Source organism: Nomascus leucogenys, chromosome 17 (assembly GCF_006542625.1).
Source record: "Nomascus leucogenys isolate Asia chromosome 17, Asia_NLE_v1, whole genome shotgun sequence".
Taxonomy (NCBI): Eukaryota; Metazoa; Chordata; class Mammalia; order Primates; family Hylobatidae; genus Nomascus; species Nomascus leucogenys.
In genome coordinates, this window is record NC_044397.1 from 6,462,241 (window position 1) to 6,470,420 (window position 8,180).

Sequence of the window (8,180 nt, forward strand, 5' to 3'; positions counted from 1 at the left end):
TATTCTGTTTTTTTGTGGCCTTCTTTTTGTGTTCCCCCCCCCTCCGAAACAGAGTCTTGCTCTGACACCCAGGCTAGAGTGCAGTGGTGCAATCTCGGCTCACTGCAACCTCCATCTCCCAAATTCAAGGGATTCTTGTGCCTCAGCCTCCTGAGTAGCTGGGATTACAGACATCCGCCACCAAGCCCAGCTAATTTCTTTTGTATTTTTAGTAGAGACAGAGTTTTGCCATGTTGGCTAGTTTGGTCTTAAACTCTTGGCCTCAAGTGATCTGCCTGCCTCAGACTCCCAAAGTGCTGGGATTACACGCGTGAGCCACCGTTCCCAGCCTTAAGGCCTCTGCTTTTATGTGGGATTTGTGGGTAGCCTAGAACCACTTTTTCAGTGGGCCACATATTGGGATAGGCAATAAAGCCTAAGGCATCTACAACTGGGAAATAAGATTAGAAACCCCTCCCACTTAAATCTGGGCCCCCCAAGAATGACAAGATCATTTAATGGGTGAACCAATCCCACAACTCCCCTACTTGGCTTTGGTTTTGGATGCAAGGGATGTTAAGAGGTAGGGATATAAAGCTTCCATAGTAATATACAAGCACAGCTGGCCTTCAGTACTGTTTGGGACAAGAGTTTATGACCCATGTGGTCTGGAAAATCCTCAGGCTGATAACTTAGTTTCAAATAGCCTCTTGGCCGGGCGTGGTGGCTCATGCTTGTAATCCCAGCACTTTGGGAGGCCGAGGCGGGCGGATCATGAGGTCAGGAGATCGAGACCATGGTGAAACCCCGTCTCTACTAAAAATACAAAATTAGCCGGGCGTGGTGGCGGGCGCCTGTAGTCCCAGCTACTCGGAGAGGCTGGGGCAGGAGAATGGCGTGAACCCGGGAGGCGGAGCTTGCAGTGAGCCGAGATTGCGCCACTGCACTCCAGCCTGGGCGACAGAGTGAGACTCCGTCTCAAAAATAAAATAAAATAAAATAAAATGGTCTCAAGTAGGCTGGGCGTGGTGGCTCACACCTGTAATTCCAGCACTTTGGGAGGCCAAGGCAGGTGGATCGCCTGAGGTCAGGAGTTCAAGACCAGCCTGGCCAACATGGTGAAACGCCATCTCTACTAAAAATACGAAATTAGCTGGGTGTGGTGGTGGGCGCCTGTAATCCCAGCTACTCAGGAGGCTGAGGCAGGAGAATTGCTTGAACCCGGGAGGCAGAGGTTGCAGTGAACCGAGATCGCGCCACTGCACTCCAGCCTGGGCGACAGAGCGAGACTCTGTCTCAAAAAAAAAAAAAAAGTCTCAAGTAGATAGTGTCTCCAGGGTCCTGGCAGAAGCAAATGTAATCCTTTCTTGAGGATTGTTTTTTTTTTTTTTTTGAGATGGAGTCTCACTCTGTTGTCCAGACTGGAGTACAATGGCGCGATCTCGGCTCACTGCAACCTCCACCTCCCGGGTTCAAGCAATTCTCTGCCTCAGCCTCCCAAGTAGCTGGGATTACAGGCAGCTGCCACCACACTTGGCTAATTTTTGTAGTTTTAGTAGAGACGGGGTTTCACCATATTGGCCAGGCTGGTCTTGAACTCCTGACCTCGTGATCCACCCGCTTCAGCCTCCCAAAGTGCTGGGATTACAGGCGTGAGCCACTGCACCCGGCCTCTTGAGGATTGTTCTTTAAACCCAGGCTTCAAGGAGTTCTTTCAGTTAAAATTTCAAGGAATATGAACTTAACAGTTAAAGCACACAAGGAAAGAAACCACTGTGAGCAAGAATCATTAGGAACAAAGGGCAACAGGATCAAACTGGCAAAAATTAAAATGTGAGAAGTATAAAATAAAAAATACAAGATGTCTTATGTTTAAAGAAAACGTGTGACAAATGAATATCAAAAGGTACTAAACTGGTGTGATTAAAAAGTAAAACTTAAGGCCAGTCACGGTGGCTCACACCTGTAATCCCATCACTTTGGGAGGCTGAAGCAGGTGGATCACGAGGTCAGGAGATGGAGACCATCCTGGCTAACACAGTGAAACCCTGTCTCTACTAAAAATACAAAAAACTAGCCGGGCGTGGTGGCAGGTGCCTGTAGTCCCAGCTACTCCAGAGGCTGAGGCGGGAGAATGGCGTGAACCTGGGAGGTGGAGCTTGCAGTGAGCGGAGATAGTGCCACTGCACTCCAGCCTGGGTGACAGAGACTCCATCTCAAAAAAAAAAAAAAAAAGTAAAACTTAAAAAGAAAACCTTTTAAAAATGAAAAGTAGGGCCGGGCACGGTGGCTCATACCTGTAATCCCAGTACTTTGGGAGGCCAAGGTGTGTGGATCACCTGAGGTCGGGAGTTCGAGACCAGCCTGGCCAACATGGTGAAACCCCGTCTCTACTAAAAATACAAAAAATCAGCTGGGCCTGGTGGTGCATGCCTGTAATCCTAGCTACTTGGGAGGCTGAGGCAGGAGAATTGCTTGAACCTAGGAGGCGGAGGTTGCAGTGAGCCAAGATTGCACCACTGCACTCCAGCCTGGGCAACAAGAGTGATACTCCACCTCAAAAAAAAAAAAGTACACTACGAGAAGTTAGAAACTTTATGGTTAAGCAGCAGATTAGACTTCTCCCTAAAGGGAGAATGAACTGGAAATAGATCAGAAGTTACACAAAGAGAACACTGACATACAGAGAAGTGGAAACTAAGGAAAAGAGGTTAAAAAACATGGAAGAGGCTGAGCGTAGTTGCTGAGACCTGTCATCCCAACTTTTTGGGAGGCATAGAGAGGATCGCTTGAGGTCCTCAGTTGGGGACCAGCCTGGGCAACATAAGGAGACCTTGTCTCTCCAAAAATAATTCAAAAATCAGACATGTGGCACATGCCTATAGTCCTAGCTTCTGTGGAGGCTGAGGCTGGAGGATAGCTTGAGCCCAGGAACTTGAGGCTGCAGTGAGCTATGATGGTATCACTGCACTCCAGCCTGGGTGACAGAGCAAGATCCTGTCTATAAAACATAACAGGCCGGGCGCAGTGGCTCACGCTTGTAATCCCAGCACTTTGGGAGGCCGAGGTGGGCGGATCACGAGGTCAGGAGATCAAGACCACGGTGAAACCCCGTCTCTACTAAAAATACAAAAAATTAGCCAGGCGTGGTGGCAGGCGCCTGTAGTCCCAGCTACTCAGAGAGGCTGAGGCAGGAGAATGGCGTGATCCCGGGAGGCGGAGCTTGCAGTGAGCCGAGACTCCATCTCCAAAAAAAAAAAAAAAAAAAAACAAAACAAACATAACAAAATGAAGATAAAATGAACATGAGGCTTGACAATCAAAATTTCAAGAAAGAATATTTCAAAGAGGCTGGGCATTTTCTAGAATTTTTTTGAGACGGGATCTCCCTCTGTCACCCAGGCTGGAGTGCAGTGGCACAATCTTGGCTCACTGTAACCTCTTCCTCCCAGGTTCAAGCTATTCTTCTGCCTCAGCTCCCTGAGCAGCTGGGATTTCAGGTGTATGCCACCACACCTGGCTAATTTTTGTTTTTTTGTAGGGATAAGGTTTCACCGTGTTGGCCAGGCTGGTCTTGAACTCTTGACCTCAAGTAATCCACCCGCCTAGGCCTCCCAAAGTGATAGGTTTACAGGTGTGAGCCACCGCACCCGGCCTAGATTTTTTTTTTTTAAGACTAGATAAATCATAAGCTATGGAACATTTGAAAGTCAATCCAGCCTGGGCAACATGGTGAAACCGTATCTCTACAAAGAATATTCAGGCGGCTGAGGCAGGAGGATCACTTGAGCCTGGGAGGTCGAGGCTGCAGTGAGCCGTGATTGTGCCACTGTACTCCAACCTGGGTGACACAGCAAGACCCTTTCTTAAAGAATGCCTACCTTAAAAGCAGCTCTATGCCCCCAGTTAGGAGATTGAGGTGGGACAATCACTTGAGGCTAGGAGTTCAAAGCTGTAGTATGTAGTGATTGCGCTTGTGAACAGCCACTGCACTGCAGCCTAGGTAACACAGTGAGATCCTGTATCTAAAAAAAGGCAGCTCTTGGGCTGGGCACGGTGGCTCACACCTGTAATCCCAGCACTTTGGGAGGCCGAGGAGGGCAGATCATGAGGTCAGGAGATAAAGACCATCCTGGCTAACACGGTGAAACCCCATCTCTACTAAAAATACAAAAAATTAGCCGGACATGGTGGCACGTGCCTATAGTCCCAGCTACTCAGGAGGCTGAGGCAGGAGAATCACTTGAACCTGGGAGGCGGAGGTAGCAGTGAGCTGAGATCACGCCACTGCACTCCAGCCTGGGCAACATAGCAAGACTCCATCTCAAAGAAAAAAAAAAAAGAAAAAAGGTAGCTCTAATGAAAAGGAAGAGAAGTAGAATCAGAAGTTAGGACATCTATTGCTTGATGCTTCTGAGATGGGGAAGATGTAGTTCTGGTGATAGAAATTGAAGCTGCAGCATAATGGGAGATAAAGGAGAAACTGCTCTTCTGGTGATTTTAACCCTAGGGATGTAGCTACTGGGACAGGAGGAAGTGAGGGACCTGCTGTAGGGTCCCTATTGTCACATATGTCAATCCTACTTTAAAGTCAAATAATGGGTTCTGGCTGATAAAGCCTATCAGAATCATGGTGTTGATACGAAAGTGTCACATAGCCACCAAAATGTGTTCTCTACTTTCTTGCTTTGCTCTGATTAGCTAAGTCCTGGTCACATGGCTTACAGCACTGGGAAAACCAGGATCTGGTCTTTTATAGGGTAGGAGGTGTGCCCTATCTTTTGTGTAGATTTGTGGTGGGGAGTTTCCCAAGCACGGGAAATGGGCTCAGATGATGTGATTATAACATGTGAATGTCCATTAAAAGGCAGTCAGTGTTGGCTACCCTAAGCCTTCAAATTGTTGCTTTCCCCCTTCAACAAGGACCAAGGGGAGATACTGGAAAGCTCTGAGCTTCAGCTGTTGGTTTTTGGTTTTTGTTTTTGGTAATAGTTTTATTGAGATACAGTTCACTTAACTATACAGTTTACCCATTTAAAGTATACAGTGTTTTTTAGTAAATTTACAGAATTGTGCAACTATTAACCACAATTTTGGAACATTTTTGACACCTCCCCCCAAAAAAACCCCTATGCCCTTTAGCAGTCATCCTCAATCTCCTCAGCCCTAGGCAACCACTCATCTACTTTGTCTTTATAGATTTGCCTATTTGGGACATTTCATATAAATGGAATTGGTATGTGGTCTTTGCTTGGTTTTGTTTTTGGGGAGGTGGGGGCTGACTACTTAGGCTTGACAAGCCAAGGTCCCAACCCAGCTGTAGAAATATAAGGAGTCATGGCTGTGAGGATGGCCTCACAATGGGCTCAGGGCAGTGAACTTCTGTCCCCTGAGTTATCTTAAAAATGAGGCCAACTGTCTGCCTTCTAGAATGGATGGCCTTGAGTGAGAGAAAGGTTCATGTCCTTCCTGGCTGGTGACAGAAGGCTGGACTGTGCCTGAAGTCAAAGCTTCTCACCTGGATTTGGGCAAATCAAGCAGGCCCGAGTCTTGGGGTGGGGTGAGATGTGTGCTGAGGAGGGCAACACATGAGCTGCACTGCAGATGGCGACATGCAGGGTTTCGAGGCCAAAGCTGGTGTGTTCTTTCCTTAAGAATTGCTGTAGGCTAGGTGTGGTGGCTCACACCTGTAATCCCAGGACTTTGGGAGGCCCAGGTGGGCGGATCACCTGAGGTTGGGAGTTTGAAACCAGCCTGACCAACATGGAGAAACCCCATCTCTACTGAAAATACAAAATTAGCCGGGCGTGGTGGCGCATGCCTGTAATCCCAGCTACTCAGGAGGCTGAGGCAGGAGAATTGCTTGAACCCCGGAGGTAGAGGTTGCAGTGAGCCAAGATCGCACCATTGCACTCCAGCCTGGGCAACAAGAGCGAAACTGCATCTGAGAAAAAAAAAAAAAAAAGCCAGGTGCAGTGGTTCATGCCTGTAATGCCAGTGCTTTGGGAGGCCGAGGCGGCTGGATCACCTGAGGTCAGGAGTTTGAGACCAGCCTGACCAATATGGTGAAACCCTGTCTCTACTAAAAATACAAAAATTAGCTGGGCGTGGTGGCGGGTGCCTGTAATCCCAGCTACTTGGGAAGCTGAGGCAGGAGAATCGCTTGAAACTGGGAGGCGGAGGTTGCAGTGAGCCAAGGTCATGCCACTGCACTCCAGCCTGGGTGACAGAGTGAGAGTCTGTCTAAAAAAAAAAAAAAAAAAATTATTGCTGGAGACTTTTTCCATTGCAGATGAGCAGGAAGGTACCCCATGGGAGACCAGCAAGGTGACTGAGTAGGATGCCCAGGGGCTGATGAGGGCAGTAAGTTCAAGGCATAGCCTACAGCTCAGCCCATGGGGAGGCCTCGCGACAGTAGCAGAACGGGGCTGTAGTGCAAGTAAATCCTATCATCTGCCCCTATATGCACTGCATGCTGGCCTGACTACTGGACCCCACAGCAGGAAGCTTCTTTGAGTTTCTGGTGGAGAAGGATAATCTTATAAAAAGCAAGAAAGTCCAGAGAAGGGCAAAAAGCTCTGGCACTTGAGAGTGAGCACAAGAATATTGGGCCTGGGCCAATAAAAGCCTATAATCTCTGGTACCAAGGTAAAGAGGCACTAAGTGACCAGCTGCAGCAACCCCAGTGTGCCTGGGCCCACTGTGGCCCCAGCCTGCTGCTGCTGCCTGTCTGGACTCTGCCCCAAAGGGCAGCTGTTGCTCAGCAGGCTGGCCCCTGCTGTGAGAGCCACCAACACCATGGGACCAATACTGCAAAGCAAGCACTAGGGGGCCCCTCTGCCCTCTGTATTATAGCCTCATCCTGAGCAGCCTGACTCTCCCACAAGCCATAGCCTTTTTTCCCCCTAGACTCCAAATCTCAGTCCTGGTGGCACTCAGTTCTGTCTGGCTTCTGTGCCCTCCTTTACCACCTGACTCTTCCTCATCCCCCTTCCCCCTCCTTCCATAGCTTTTTCTGTCACCTCTGGGCTATGAGCCTCGGGATGCCTGGGTCATCCCTCCTTTCCTCCTCCCCAGTAGCCCTGCCAAGACACAGAGCTGCACCTTTGGCACAGGATCCCCTGGCCTGACCTGAGCTGCCCTGCTTCAGCAGGGGTGGTGCCAATGGAGCCAATTATAGTAGCATAAGCAAACCTCTCCAACAGCAGCAGGGTAGAGGCTCACCTATGGGGGTAGTTAGGGTTAGGAGTTTTTGCCTTTTCTGAAATAGAGACAGGGTCTCTGTCGCCTAGGCAGGAGTGCAGTGGGTATTCACAGGCACGGTCCCACTACTGATCAATCAGCATGGGAGTTTTGAGCTGCTCTCTTTCTGACCTGGGCCAGTTCGTTCGTTCTTCCTTCCTTCCTTCCTTCCTTCCTTCCTTCCTTCCTTCCTTCCTTCCTTCCTTCCTTCCCCTTCCTTCCCTTCCTTCCTTCCTTCCTTCCTTCCTTCCTTCCTTCCTTCCTTCCTTCCTTCCTTCCTTCCCCTTCTTCCTTCTCTTTCTTTCTCTCTCTCTCTCTTTCTTTCTTTCTAGATGGATTCTTGCTCTGTTGCCAGGCTGTGGTGCAGTGGTGCGATCTCGGCTCACTGCAACCTCCGCCTCCCGGGTTCAAGCAATTCTCCTGCCTCAGCCTCCCAAGTAGCCGGGACTACAGGCGCCCGCCACCACGCCCGTCTAATTTTTCGTATTTTTAGTAGAGATGGGGTTTCATCATGTTGGCCAGGATGGTCTCAATGTCTTGACCTCATGATCCGCCCACTTCAGCCTCCCAAAGTGCTGGGATTACAGACGTGAGCTACCACGCCCAGCCGCCAGTTCACCCCTTCTTAGGCAACCTGGGATCCCCTGCTCCTGGGAGTTCACCATATTGTTGCTGAACTTGGTGCAGATGCCCGAATGGCAGAGCACACTGCAGCCCAGAACTCCTGAGCTCAAGCAATCCTCCTGCCTCAGCTTCCCGAGTAGCTGGGACTAAAGGTGCATATAGCGCTGTGCCCACAGGGGTAGGAGTTTTTCTTTCTTTCTTTCTTTTTTCTTGTTCTTCCAAATCCCTCATTTTGAGAATCAAGGGGTAGGAGTTTGATGACAGCGTGTGCAGCTCTGCAGGGACAGAGAAGGGGTGGGGGCAGAAGAGGGGAAGAAAGGGGCAAAACGGAGGAG